Raw genomic sequence first — 15,073 nt, forward strand, 5'->3', positions numbered from 1 at the left:
CCACACTAAGATATGACAATAAACAAATCTGAGACACTTTCAAGGTATTAAATTGCTATCTACGTATTTGGGAAAAATCTTTCAATATAATACTTTTTTTGGACGCGTCAAATCATAGTATTTAATTCCTGTTTTAGCAGCTTTAAGAAACCTGATTTGGGGGGGGGGTTACAAATACCCTTTCTGCTCCCGTCAAGTTACGCCTATGACGAACAGGAATTCAAAGTAAAAGACTGTCCCGACTAAATCGGGAGACACGTCTGATAGATTTACAATTGGGAAAATCATAATTAAGCGTGTAGTTGAAAACAACCTATTTTCATATATTGCATGCAGCTCTACTTTTTCTGCAATGTGGATCAAGAACTGGGGACGTGGAGAAGCACAACACTACACGTAACCAATAGTCACGTGACTCTCTTTGCTTTCCTGTCATGTTGACCTTCGCGTGGCTTCGCGTGACATTTCTCGGTGTTAAGACAGGCAAAATCACCCGATCATCGAAGGGTGCAATATGTGTTGCCTACCCTCCTGCATTACTTGCTCCTATTAAAGCCTTATGGGGAAGAACTTTTTTCCATGACTGTACATCCATATCGGTTCAGTCATGGAGCGTGTAAAACTCAATTATTGTACATGTAAGTTCTTTTGCCATAACTTTAAATGTAACCTCTTGCATATATCACATGAGGCCAAGCTAGTGATTATTATCTGGAAGATGAATGACTACACCGCCCAATAGACGGCTCAGGGTCTCTGGTTTGATCTCAATGCAGTTTTAACATTGCGTTACATGGTGGAGGTGCGGGATTGTCATCTATTTCATCGCGAAATATGATGAAAATAATAGCGTTACGCTATGTACATAAAAGGCGAGAAGTATATAGTATGTTAATGTTACTAAATATATATACTTTGGTAGATGTTTACTGAGCATATTCTGCAGAACAAAGTTTGTAAAAGTACACGTTCAATACACCTCAAAACTCGACATGGAACATTACGCTAGTATTATGAACGATTTTTTAAACTACAAGATACGTTTGATAACACAAAAATGAAAAATTATTACATGTAGAATCGTATCTATGTGAAATCGATTCTTCAGTAGAAGAAGCGATGGAAATTAAACATGAAACATTAAAACTATTTACCGATGTAAACATTAGCTATAAATCGATCGTGAATGCTACGTGAAGGAAGATGCCTAGATGTATATATCGAAATCTACTACCAACAACACTGTAACACTACTTACTGAGATTGCAAGGTGCATTAATAAATCAAAATTCACATAAATATGTTTATCTCCATCTTTATTCCACGCTTAATTGAAATTTTCTGGTGCCCGTTGCTTCAGATACCAATGTCTTTCCTTGTTTCCTACCACGTCAACCACGCCTTCTCGAAAGAGGTAGCCAATCACGCACTTCCATCTGTATGACGTTTAGGATTATTATTTTGTCGATATGAGTAATCCTCAAATGTTGATACGTGCAAGCCTGTATTATTATACTATTAAACGTATTATTATATTTATTAATAACTTAATAATACTCAGCGGTGAACGATGAGACTCGATGAAGTACACAGACTCCTCTCAGGTACAGGGATAGTGTTAGACAAAGACAATATTCACAGCACAGTGAAATAAAACCACATTACTGCAGTATGTATAAACTGAATGGTTTTATTCTTTATTTATTGCAATTATAATGCAAATATACTTGAGACGAAGGCGAGGATTTCGCTTTGTCGATGAATTGACTCAACTAAAACGCATAAACTCAATGCGTGGCTATCGGCATGCCTATGATCACATAGACCTAGCTTGCGCCCCGAACTACCACACCAAGAGATATGCAATAATAACTGAGCCAATATTTGCTCTTTAGCCTTTTATTTCCAAATTAATCCTTAGGCTAGCTTTATTTCTTAACGTAGAATGGTTGCAGTATTGTGTATAGCATCAATGCATGGCTATCGGCGTACCTATGGTCACATAGGTCTAGCTTGCGCCCCGAACTACCATACCAAGATGTATGCACAACACCGAGGAGTTCTTTTTAGGTTTTAGGCTTTTATACTATTTTCGAGAACACAGATTCAAGTACAGATGAATCACTCACTATCTACAAAAGGATACTATCAACAAAACTGACATCTACACATGTTTAGAAATACAAATTCACATAGTGCACTCTCGCAAACACGAAGATACATTAAACTACTCATAATAGAGCATAAAATACAATAAACATTAAACAAAAGTTATACATTACAAACAAGGTGCAAAATTACATATAATAACAACATTTACGTGTCCTTTCATAAAAATATAGTATATCAGTGACATATTTTAAAGTTGTGACGTCACATAAAAATATGGATCATATCAATGTTTTATCAAATGTCCTTGAAATGGATGCTGATGTTTCCATCTAGTGTAAGACACGCGAGTTACAAGCAGAGAAAGAGAAATATGAATAATTCAAGCAGATTCCAAATGTGATTCCTCGCGGATGGAAGATTTCAACAGCTGCATTATAACGTAACCGCGAGCGTTGACGTTATTAAAACAAGTGACGGGCGAGGATGTTTGGTGGTTATTATAGTCTGTGTTGCCGTGACGAAGGCACGACCTTTGCACTGCTCGCCTCTTGCCTTCGGATATCAGGGTCTGGCTGCAACTTCTGAAGAAGGTTGGGTTGATGCAAGGAGCCGCATATCATGGCCACTGGCTTCCAAGCAAGAACTCATGACGATATCGTGGTATTATGCCTGAATTACACGGTGCTAGAACTTAGGTTTGTTAAAGGTCCAGGAACGCATAAATTCTAATGGATTCTATTGGGTTACGTAACAGGACCCGAACTCTTTTTCTAACACAATTTAAATTCGGTTTAAGTTGCGTATTGTTTCATTTCAATACGGAACTTAGACCCTATTAAATAAACTAATCCGGAAAAAGGTTCCTGGACCGAATTGAAATAGTTTACAGATAAAAAGGTTCTTTACGGTCCAGAACCCATTTACGGTTGCCGATTTTCTCTCCTGGACCGGATTTGAATTTATTTCAAATTCGTTGACCTTTAACAACTCTGGCTAGGTCTCCTGCTGGATTTTTCAGTTGAAGTGGTAGTATGGTACTGGCTCACGTGCTAGTTTTCACCTCACAGGATACTGCCGTACTTGTCGGTATAGCTACTTTTGTTCCCACAAGACATTGCAGACAGCAGACAAGCTAGAAAGATGGACGAGCTATTTGAAGAACGGTACCGGAGAGTACCTACTGCTGTTATTAAAAATTACGAGAAAAGTATGGGCTAGAAATTGGCTCGAAAGAAATAGTAATCAAAGTGTACTCAACAAGCTTTTTAATGAACTCTGTAATAGTATTCATGCATGAGATTTGAAGGATTTATTCATAAGAAATATTAGTTCAAGTAAACATGTCAAACATTTAATACACTGGTTATAATAAGGATTTTAATTATCGGTTAATCACATTTGTCGTGTTCAAATCTCATCGCTTTCGATAATTTCCTAAATATTAATGAACACGAATGCACATAGTTTGTTATTTTTACTTTCATCGAGCAGTGAACAAAGCAACCAGCACTCGGAAACCACAAGCAAATAGCTTTCTCTTGCAAAACTTACAGATTAGCTTAACATGACCAAACTTTCGCTCTGATTGGCTGTTGCCAGAATCTAGCAGAGAAAGCTAGTTGCAATTTTAATACGTCGTCAAAATCAATCTTCCAGCTAGCCTGGTAGCCATTATTATTATTATTATTATTATTATTATTATTATTATTATTATTTATTTGTTCAGCACAGGATACATTTCCAAATTATGTTGAACATAATACACTGTGAATAAATAACAAGATAGAAGAGAGTGAAAAAAGAATACATGAAAGTATGAACGTCTATGTACACAATATTTACATCAAATTATGAACTTATTGTTGTGATTATATTTTTTTCAGCACACTATGTGAGTCTGTGAACATATCAAAGTCTACAGTTTTTAATAGTTCATTCACCGTGTCCTGCATGCGCACTGCAGGTGAAAACCTATGCGTGTTGACCCTTGACCTCTCCGTGTAGAATAATTTTCGGTTTCTTGCACTCTGTCGGCCTACATTAAAGTTTATACTTTCTAACAACCGTGATTAATCAGTTTCTGTAAAAAAATGACATCACTGACGACTCTTCTGTTGAACAAAGTTTCCAGACCTAAATGCTTGCATTAAGATGTATAGTTCTTTTTGCGATATTCAATGTTCACCCTGAAGCACAGCCATTTCACAAACTGCCTTTGGACGCTCTCCACTTCCTCTTGCCTGTTTTGTACTGTGGATTCCATATGGGACTGGAGTATTCCAGTACTGGACGAACGAGTGTGGCGTATATTTTTACAACCGTAGGCACAGAAAAATTAAACAGAAAATTTATTCTAATGAAACCAACTAGCTTTATGCACCTTTTCACTAAGGCTTGATAATGGGTGTTGAACGACAGGTCAGATGTGAAATGGACAACGAGGTCAACGACATCTCTCGTACGCCTCACCGTCGAGCCAGTCCAGCTCCAACTAGAGCATTCCTACTGGAAATCCAGTTCTGCGTGATTCGGCCTTTAGTCTGAGATTTTAAAGAAAAACATCCACTACATGAGATGCCTGACTCCAAGGTGGTTTACATTTAGCCAGAGAAGCAATTCCTTTGTCACGAATGCTACATTTTCCCTCCATTTTTAACTAAAGTTAGTGTGCCTTACTTTTCTTCTCCAATAGCAACAGAAACAGAAATGGTACATCAATAACTTCTTGCAGCCAAACTCGCATGGATTAAAATAAGATCTTGATAGAGCAATTGAAGGAAATTTACTATCACAAATCATCAATTTGTGAACTCCTTTGAAGGTGAAAAGCTTGAACAAAACTGATCACCTTATCTGTATATATTATGTTATGTATAAAGAACAAAGTATACCTTCAACCTTTATAATATTAAAAACAAAAAATCTTCGTGCCACGGGTTTTAAAAATTATCTACAAATTCAAAATTAAAACATCATTAAGCCTTGTTTCCATAATATAAAAATTCAATATGCTGACCAAGGCAGTAATTTAATTTTATTATAAAACATAAACTAAACCTAACGTTTCAACCTTATAGCAAGGTCTTCTTCAGACTCTGCACCAAGTACAAATGTAACAAGATACAAAAACAGGACGATTTATATACACAAACATTCTCCCCTCCAGACTATTAGAAAGTTTTTAAGTTCAATACAAGTAGGTATGCTACAAAGAAAGGTGAAAGAATGAACTCATTGGATACATACAATTTGATATATTTTAAAGGTGTTCAACTAAAACAAGAAGAGGTTGATTGATTGATTTGGTGTTTTAAGTCCACTTTATGCACAGCAAGGCTAATTGGGACTGGACCTACAGTTGAAAGTGGGACCCGAACCACTATGTGCCTCAACCCGGGGCCAAAGAAGAAGAGAAATAAATATATCTTAAGTCATTGCAAAATTATCTGATAAAATGCGAGCCTGCATTCTGTAAGAATATAACCATAATAGAAGCAATATGCGTCAAAAGTCTTCAAGGCAGTAAGAAACAGGCAAAAAACGAAGCAATCTTGTAACAGGAAATCCACAGCTAATCTGTGAAAAAATAAGACAAGCGCAAACAAAAGAACGGCGGAAGAAGACGAACGGAAATAACGTGGCCAAAACACACAAAAAGTAAAAAAGAGATGAGGTGGAATATAGCAACGGCATGTCACTTGTCGTTTCCAGACAGGATCACTACATCGAGCACCTGCGAGTTTTACGACTTTGAGACAGAGAAGGACGAACAAAAAAAGCAAAACCGAAGCTAAATGGTTCGTGAAGAATTATCTCGACTCAATGCGATTGTAGTAAAGTCGAGGAAGCTTCGTCCCTGTTCAATGCAACGATCGTAAAGGAGTTGCTGTCGTTCTTTTTCATGATGCAAGGTCAGAACTGTTGATGAGGGTAGGAGTTGCTTTTTTTCTTATTTACTTCGAATGTTGCGTTGTGTAGGTTATCAAGAGGGGCTAAATAACAAGTGTAAGCCGTTTGTTTGCTGCTTTTACGATTGAGTTCGTTCCTGCCGAAGCGAAGTGGATGTTTTTCTCTGTCTTTTTTCGAAGACCATCTGGGGAAGTTCCTAAGCGTCAAATGCTCCCGCTGAAGCTGAAGAAAGTAGGTTTAGACCTCATTGAACGCACCACTTTACAGTTTCGAGTGAACTTGCTGGCCCATGAATATTAACAAATATATTTCCAAAATTATAATTTTTATATAACTGTTTGCCTCATAATATATTTCTTCTATAATAACTACATAACAATAATATTAAAGACAAATGCTTCATCCATTAGTTTTATTTATATCACATCGTTTCATTAGAAACAATCACTTTTAGGTAGCAATTGATATCGACTGTGTCAGATGAATGCTGTTGAATTCCTCTTACGAGAAAAAAAATCACACAGTCTTAATCCAAGCTGTGGTTATTTACGTGCTTTCTAATCTAAACATTGTAAGAAAATGATTCATAGCGATTAATCCTAATGATCCGTTTCTAAACGTTATCACTCTGATCAGTCTGTAGAAGATTACGTGTTTAAAAGTAATGTGTTACTTGGGAACACCGATAAGTTTCATTAATTGTTCTTCTTGTATGTAACGTTACCAGGTGAAGCAATTGGAGTAAGATTCGTCAGGATTTTATTTTAGTAACAAAAATGCGACAATTTTAAAACAATTTTCTTCGTCTGTGTTAAGATAAGTAGGTAGAACTTTTTATGCGATTATGTTCGGATACTGTTTGTGTCCATTGTGTGAGATGCAAAGAAAGCATGAAGACGCGTACTATTCTTTACCGGGCATTGTTAAGAGATATAATCACGAAAACCATTGTGAAGCAAGGAACATATATGGTTTCCTAGATACCTATTAGGCTGTGTAAACACGAACTCAGTGGTAATTTCGGAGTAAAATCAGTTTTTGGCTATAATTACCTTTACCAGATCGTGACGTGCCGAAGATACTGAGGAGTGCGGTTTCAGGGCACTTAACATGAACATAAGGATCTATTTTCCTTCCGCTCATCAACATTACAAGGTGGACGTTACTCGTGACCCTAAACATGGCTGCAATACTTGGAGGTACCACAAATCTCGCTTTCTCAGTCAAGGTGCGTGTGAGGTGAAGGAGGAGGAGAGGAACCAGCGTGTGGGTCACTTCTTTCCTTCCGTAATGAGACATCTGGTGGGGAAAATTACAGCTATTATTCCCGTACTTCAAGGTTTAAGCTTGTTGAAGGGAAGAGCATTAATGCCCGGAAATGTGACAAAAACTTGAAAAGGGTGGAAATCTTGACATGAAGAAGTGAAATATGATCTCTGTTTCGTATTTATTTTAGTGATTTGAAGCTCTAGTGGCGCACTCTCGTGGAGTGGTTGAGAAATGGTCGAAGCTCTGGCTGAAACTCCTTAAATGGCAAGGGCCACTTTTTTTAAAGCGAACAACGGCGACCCAGAGTTGTACAGCCAAGTTCAAAGATACGTGGATACAAATTACCCACTACGGTTTTCAGTGACTAATTTGTGCATCCTATGTGCTTACACGTGGATTTGTGCATGGGCGTAACGCGTATGTTGAGGCCTAACTTGGGGGGGGGGGGGGAATCGAACTTTGAACTTAACTTTTTGGGGGTCAGAATCAAACTTGGGACAACCTGGGGGTGGGGGCAGAATCAAACTTGGGACTTAATTTTGGGGGGCAGAATTGATAAGTTTTCAATACCATAAAAATAGCGTTAAGAACTGTATTTTGCTAAGTAGCTTACATTTGCGCATTCATAGAAAAAAAACCTCTTCAATACTTTGCTTCTCATGCTTCTCAGGTTCCAGGAATAAGTCTGAAATTTTTGGTGGGGCAAGTGCCCCCCTTGCCTCTGCCAAGTTACGCTTATGGATTTGTGCTTGTGATGTTAGACAAATGACTTCTTGACCATCTTTATTCAATTTTAGAATCTTCCATCGCAAATATGAATTGGCTAAATACGCTGACGGACAATTTGACTGTTCTGCTATTGTGAGATATTCCAAGTTATCATTGCAACTGTATCGCAACTTAACTTGATCTTCGAAATCAAGTTTTGTCATATATTAAAGCTTGAAGTTGTTGCGGGAAAAAAATGTATTTCCTGCACAACTTAACGTAATGCAGCGAATAAGACAGAACTAGTCTATTTGCCAGAGAAGACTGAGTGTGCAATACTAAATTCAAGAAATATATTAACATGCATTCTTTCAATCCTTAATACTGATGGTAAGCACAATATTATTTCTAATCTCAACACATTAAAGCTATAAAGGTCATGAATGTTTTTCGTGTATTTCTTCGTTCGTGTCGCACAACACGGTACCAGATCCTGACGAATTTTCTCTTTTGAAGTGTCACAATTTTTACCTTGCCTTCCTATTAACATTGCTATTATATGAACGAATTCGTGCTTGTAAGATTTTTCACATTCCTGTCATGTTACTCGTTTCGTTGGACCTTTACAATTCCAACCCCCTCCGAAGAAATCCAGCGTGCGGTACTAATGTCTGGTAATAATTTATTCACTTGTTCCTAATAATAACTCATACAACGTGAAACGCCACCAGATATCTTACTCACAGTCAGGCACTTGAGCAGAAGACATTTGCATTGGGAGTCTGTGAACCTACTTTGTCACTAATTTCTTCACAAGATGTCTCCACTTTGACTCAATGGTTTACAACGAACCTTTCTTCCCAGAAAAGAAAAACATTGATAACACTAATAAAACGGAAATTTCAAGTTTATATGACGAAGGGTAAGCCGTGAAATCTTACTTCCCCCCTGTGAAAAAAATTCTGCGCTTAATATAATAACTTAAAAATCGATTGATTGATTGATTGATTGATTTAGTTTATTTTACTTCGCGTTTTGTGCCTCTTGGCTAATGTGCGAAGATGGGGATGACTGATGAAATGATGAAATGGATGAAAATGGACATTCACAAACAACCATACCCGACCGGGATTCGAACCCGGGACCCTTGGCGTCGCAGCGCGATGTGCTAACCACTTTTTTTTCATTCACTCATATCATTTCATATTTCAATTTCAAGACTTTTCAGGACAGACAATCACAAACATCCATGGCCGAGCCGGGAATCGAACCCGGGACCCCTGGCGTCGTAGCGCGATGTGCTAACCACTCCGCCACAGGGGCCGCCACCACTCGGCCACAGGGTCGGGCAACTTAAAAATCGAGTCGTAGATCTATGCTACACCAAAAATGTGCAAAACGGATATTTTTTTTACAGTAAAATACAATATTATTGTCTTGTACATGCATCGTGGCACCAATTTTGACATTTGAATTAGGAAATATAATTATAGTTACTTCAAATATATTACTTTTGTTCTTGATTCTTTATAGTTTTTACTTCGATCAATTTGGGAGCTGATACATTAAAATTTATTTTCTATATAAGGTAAGAAAAATCACTAATCAATTTGCTTCGTAATAATTATGCATGTAAATATATAAATTGAAAAATATTCATTTAGATGCATAAAATCCCATCGGACGGCAATTGACACACTTAGATTCATCAAAAGACACACCCTACAGTCGAAATTCCAGTGCATCAAACTCTGAGACAATTTCCAATAATCCAAGATTACACGTTTAAGTGTGTCATTTGATGCACTAAAAGTGCATCAAATTCGCTTTGATGCATTTCGAGTTCTCTGTGTATTTTATTACTTGTATAATTAGTGATAAAATGTACGAGAAAAACCCTGTAAGGGTACTCAATCAGCTTTCTTTTTAATACTTATTTTAGGTAAATACATGTGTGCAGGTGTGTATAAAGTATTACAGTTTTGCCTTATTTAAATATCTCATATTTAATACAATTTAATATATGTGAAATAATATTGTGTTTATCTATGAAGGTTTCTATATACTCATTTGAAACGTTTGGTATAATAATGTACCAAAAATAGGGTGACCAAAATATTTTGACCCAAAAACGGGACGTCTCAAGGAAGTCAGCTTACCCCGTCCTGAAAAATCGGCAATCATAAAACTATTATTATTATTATTATTATTAGTTAAACTAGAAAATATGTTAGCATTCACCAATTCGTTAGGAATTTTCTGTTGAGTTTGTGCAGAATTTAAAATCTTCCTGCAGGCCAGCCTTGAAACTGCACGTACGGTTCTTGGTCATAATTATTCACTCCTCTACAAATAACGGAACCTATACAAAACAATAAGAACCGCGACGCGAGCTAACTTAACAGTAAACTGCTTCCTACCCGAATCTTCTCGACGAAATTGTAGCATTTGGATTGTTATGTGCAAGTAGCCAAATGTGGCAGATAAGCGACGTTAAATATAAATAACCAATTTCTATGAATACCATGAAACAGCGTTTCCATGACGCTAGTTTCAAAAATTCCATAGACTTTATTTTAGCATGAAATGTCTCAAATTTAGATTTAATTTTCGAGCTAACGTTTAGATTTTAATAAAACGGGACATATTGAAGATTTTTAAAATGTGGATGGTGTCCCGGTCACCCTAACCAAAGACAATAATTATATAAACCAGCTCACTTTATGTAGCAACAAAACTTTAATCTCACTTACACCTATTCTCCTGATGAGGTTGGTTCAAGAATATCTTCGAATGAAGAGACAAGTGACGTTTCCGCTATGGCATTGCTAACCATGCAAAACACGCGGATGGTATTTGACTTAAACCTCCCGAGATTGTTTCTGATTGGAAGCTGACAGTTCGTATTATTCACGTCCGGTGTTAAAAGTCCCGAGGATTAGTCATGTTGGTCGGGCTTTAGAAAACTTTTCAACGGTTGAACAATGAGTAATTTGAAACATCCCAGGTACTGTCAACAGATTCTTTCATTCCATAGATTGATTGGTGAGCTTCGGAATCTTCCGGTTCATCATTGATAGCGAGAAGAGTTCGGAAGCTATTTTGAACAACTGACGGTCTATGAATGATTCTGCATTTTCCCGTAGATTATTTTAATTTGATTTATTATTCTTCACTTTTCTACCACTCTTGGCTCATCACAAGATGAGGATGAAATGTGATCAGATGGGACTGATGAAAGGGCAAACACAAGAACTAAAAACACACATGTGTCGGTTTTTAGTAGAGTAACTTTCGTTCCACTCAGAAAGTTTGAGACCGTTATAAAAATACAGGTAGATTGAACAAGAGGAAAATCCTCCTAAACAAAGCCCTTTTTCGCCCATGTACAGTGGGATTCATGAGGATTACCGTGCAAATTGTCCATCACCATGTTCGTGCACTTCATTTGACCCAAGGAGCTTCAAGAATTAAACGAAAATTCAAGACAAGCTGATGACAACTTCTGCACCAGCATACATAAATATCCATCGCTTAAAGCACATAGATGTAAGAGAAAAAATAATGAAAATGTTCATGGACAATTTGCACGGTAATACGGATTCCACTGCACACAAAGCTTGTAATTCTGAAAATAACTATTGCATATTATTTGTAATAACAACTCAAATGCTACTCTTACTCAATTCCTACAGTAATATTTACGGTATAATGTTCACGAAGAATGAAAGAACAAACAACACTTCAAAGTTTGCTACAAAGAATAATTTTCATGCCTTGAATTTTCTTCACCTGTAACAATAAGTTTGCCATATGGCAGCGTCGTTAAATACATTTCAGAAGGTGGCATCAATTTGAGAATGGTCGCCATGCAAAATACGGAGACTAGGCTATGTTACACAATATGTAACTAAAATTACCAAATATTGCAGACTGCTGATATCCGCAAACAAGCCATTCATTAATGTAAGGACAAAATCGAAATTTCTGCAACATCTGAAAAGAATCGTCAATGTTATTTTCGTAGATTTTTCTAGGCACACATTAAAATGTTTCATAGTTCGAAGGGGAGATCATGACCCTTTTGAGTACGGGCGTGGCACTAGAGTTTAATCTCAAGATCATGCTGACGCAAGAGCAAAGAATAAATGTTCAGCTCTAGGCTCTGCGTGAAACCTGACTTGTTGATGAAGTAAGTGTGACAGTTTTTGATGGCTAATGAACACTTTTCCAGAGGCTGTGACTGAACCTTAATATATAAATCTCAGTTGCTCTCGCATAGTTGCAAAGATGGTTGAACAACTAACAGAAGAACAAATTGCAGAATTTAAGGAAGTATTCTCCTTGTTTGATAAAAGTGGTGATGGGACAATTACAAGTAATGAATTCGGGCCACTCATGAAATGTCTAGGTATGGATCTCACACAGACAGAACTTGACGAGCTGATCAATGAAGCGGATGCGGATTCCAGTGGCGCAATCGACTTCCATGAGTTTCTTCAAGTGATGGGCAAAAGATTGAAGACTCCAAGCGCTGAGGACGAGCTTAGAGAGACTTTCAAAGTGTTCGACAAAGATGGCGATGGATACATTACTGTGGCTGAACTTAGAGCTATCATGCTCAATTTGGGCGAGGAGTTGACGGATCGAGAGCTTCTTGAAATGATGAAAGTAGCTGATTTTGATCGCGATGGGAAAGTTAGCTATAAAGATTTCGTCACTCTTATCAGGTCAAAATGAACTTTCGTTAAGACTGCCAGGTTAGTACACAATAATCTTAGACTGAAACAGTTGTGTGTAGCAGATAAATCATGAAGATTTACATTAGCTTTGATGTTCACTGTGACTTATTTAGATTGTTCAGACGTGCTTTGAAGTGCACAATACTCAGATTTATTTCAGATGTTCTGAGTTTCGATTTCCTTATCAGCAACTTACTTTAATGCAACAGTTATTGTCTATATTTTACTGACCTGCATTTTTGTAAGTGATTATTGGTGAATAATTGTTCAGAGATGTGTTAAGATGATTTACTGGAAGAACTAGGAAAATAAAAGTTGCTTTACATATATCCTGATGTTTCTATGTACACTTTCTTGAGGTGTTTGCACAAGAAATACTAATACGTAATAATGTTTTGGGGAATTCCGGCGTCATGTCAGTGACATTTTTCACATAAAATGTAAGGTTATAGACAGTGCTCAAATCAGGCGCCAGGAAACCACTTACAGTCAGTTGTGCATACTACTCGTATAAGAAGTTCAGCATCACCGTATTCAAAACATCGCAAAATCATGTGAGAAAGCGGGAAGTGGGGGGTTGGGAGACAAAGAGTATGAAATTGTTACTGATTCTATGGAATGTTCACAACGTTGATAAAAAATAATAATTTGCTAACTTAAGCTGTACTGTAATTTGAACTTACACTCTTCAAAATTTCGTACATGCAAACTTAAGAAAAAAGGTAATATTACAGCAAAAGATCACAGTCGCCAGGCTAAAATTTTTAGTCGCCATGGCGACCTGGCGACTGGGATTTTTCGAGCCCTGGTTATAGACATGAAATTGGATTGAAATATTCATAATGAACTGATTTCATAGGATTATGAAATACTTTATGGTGTCTGCTATGAAATGAAAGAAACTGTGATGTGTGTCATGTCACGCTTTAAAAGTTTCTACGCCCTTTGGGGGTACGTACTTAAATGTTATTTACCACGGCTACATAAATATCTTAATCTCAGGGGATAGGTTCTTTATTCGAGAATTCCAAATAAGAAAGCGTTTTATAGCCAAGAGGATATAGTTAAATGCGGATCTATATTCTGGAAACTATACACAATACAGAGAAAATATATAGCGAAGCTTGTATATACATTGAAATATATAATAAATATATGTATAATCGAAAGGAAATCTTCTTCTTCTTTTCTTCTCACAATTTTGGGGAAAAGGCTTCTTCTTCTATTCTTCCTTCTAATTTGGGAAAAGGCTTCTTCTTCTTTTCTTCCTTCTATTTTTGGTAAAAGGCTTCTTCTTCTTTTATCAATCTCCTCTATGGTAATAGGAAGGCTTCTTCTTCTTTCATCAATTTCTTCTATTATAAAATATGGAAAGGCTCGTTCTTCTTTCATCAATTTCTTCTATAGGAAATAAAGGCTTCTTCTTCTTTCATCAATTTCTTCTATGACAAAATATATGAATGGCTTCTTCTTTCTTCAATTTCCACTTCTTTTCTTTGGTAAAAGGATAATCTTTTTCTTTCTTCTACCTTTTATGACCATCTCTTTCTTCTATTTACAAAAGATAGTCATCCCCTATTTATTCATCGCTGTTTCTTATTTCCTCTATTCATATCAATTCTTATTTCTTCTTTCAGCAGCAATTCTTATTATCTTCTATATTCCGACGAGATATTCTTATATTCTCGATAAATTCTTCTATTTATTCTTTCCACAGCAAATTCTTATTTCTTATATTCTTCTTTGCCACTGGAAAAAGTCTTACTTCTCTCATTTATCGCAAATATTTCTCTTTACCATATCTCTTCTCAATAATATAGACAAATCATTATGCTGCATTCCTTGTAGAGAATTGAACCAAAGCTATAGAGGATTTTTAGGGGCGTCTAATCTGACAATAGCGCCACCTCCTATGTAACGACCAAAAGGGGAATAGCCCAGGATCGCTAACAGCAAGCGCTGCCTATGGCCCAGTGCGACTAATAAGAAGCACAACCGTAAGTGCTTCGGGGCGTTTAATTTGACCACAGCGCCACCGAGGGACGGACAAATACAAAAGCTGACGATGTTCTCCTCGTCAGAGAATCAAAAAGAGATAGAGAGCTACATTTCTGAATTCATTTGCTCACTTAATAACTTTCCTAATTGTTTCATATATGAGCATGTTCTTAATTATCTTAATTTGCTATATACAACATTTTATTCACTCCTTCTATAATTTTTATACTCTTCCTTTATATATTTTTCATTTACTATAATATATATAATCACTCTTCTCCGCTCCTAGTTTCCACAATGAACTCTGCTCTTCTTTATATGGCGTGCTGCCATCT

At 36.7% G+C, this 15,073-nt stretch overlaps 1 protein-coding gene and 1 pseudogene across 3 annotated transcripts in view; both read left to right on the plus strand.

Annotated features, from left to right (window-relative positions):
• The window catches only part of LOC145981619 (uncharacterized), a 427,540-nt gene that overhangs the window by 191,535 nt on the left and 220,932 nt on the right, over positions 1 to 15,073 (plus strand). The window lies entirely within an intron of this gene.
• On the plus strand, positions 12,280 to 13,032 carry LOC145981184 (calmodulin pseudogene; annotated as a pseudogene).

The sequence above is a fragment of the Lepisma saccharinum genome, chromosome 29 (assembly GCF_977018435.1).
Source record: "Lepisma saccharinum chromosome 29, izLepSacc3.1, whole genome shotgun sequence".
Lineage (NCBI taxonomy): Eukaryota > Metazoa > Arthropoda > Insecta > Zygentoma > Lepismatidae > Lepisma > Lepisma saccharinum.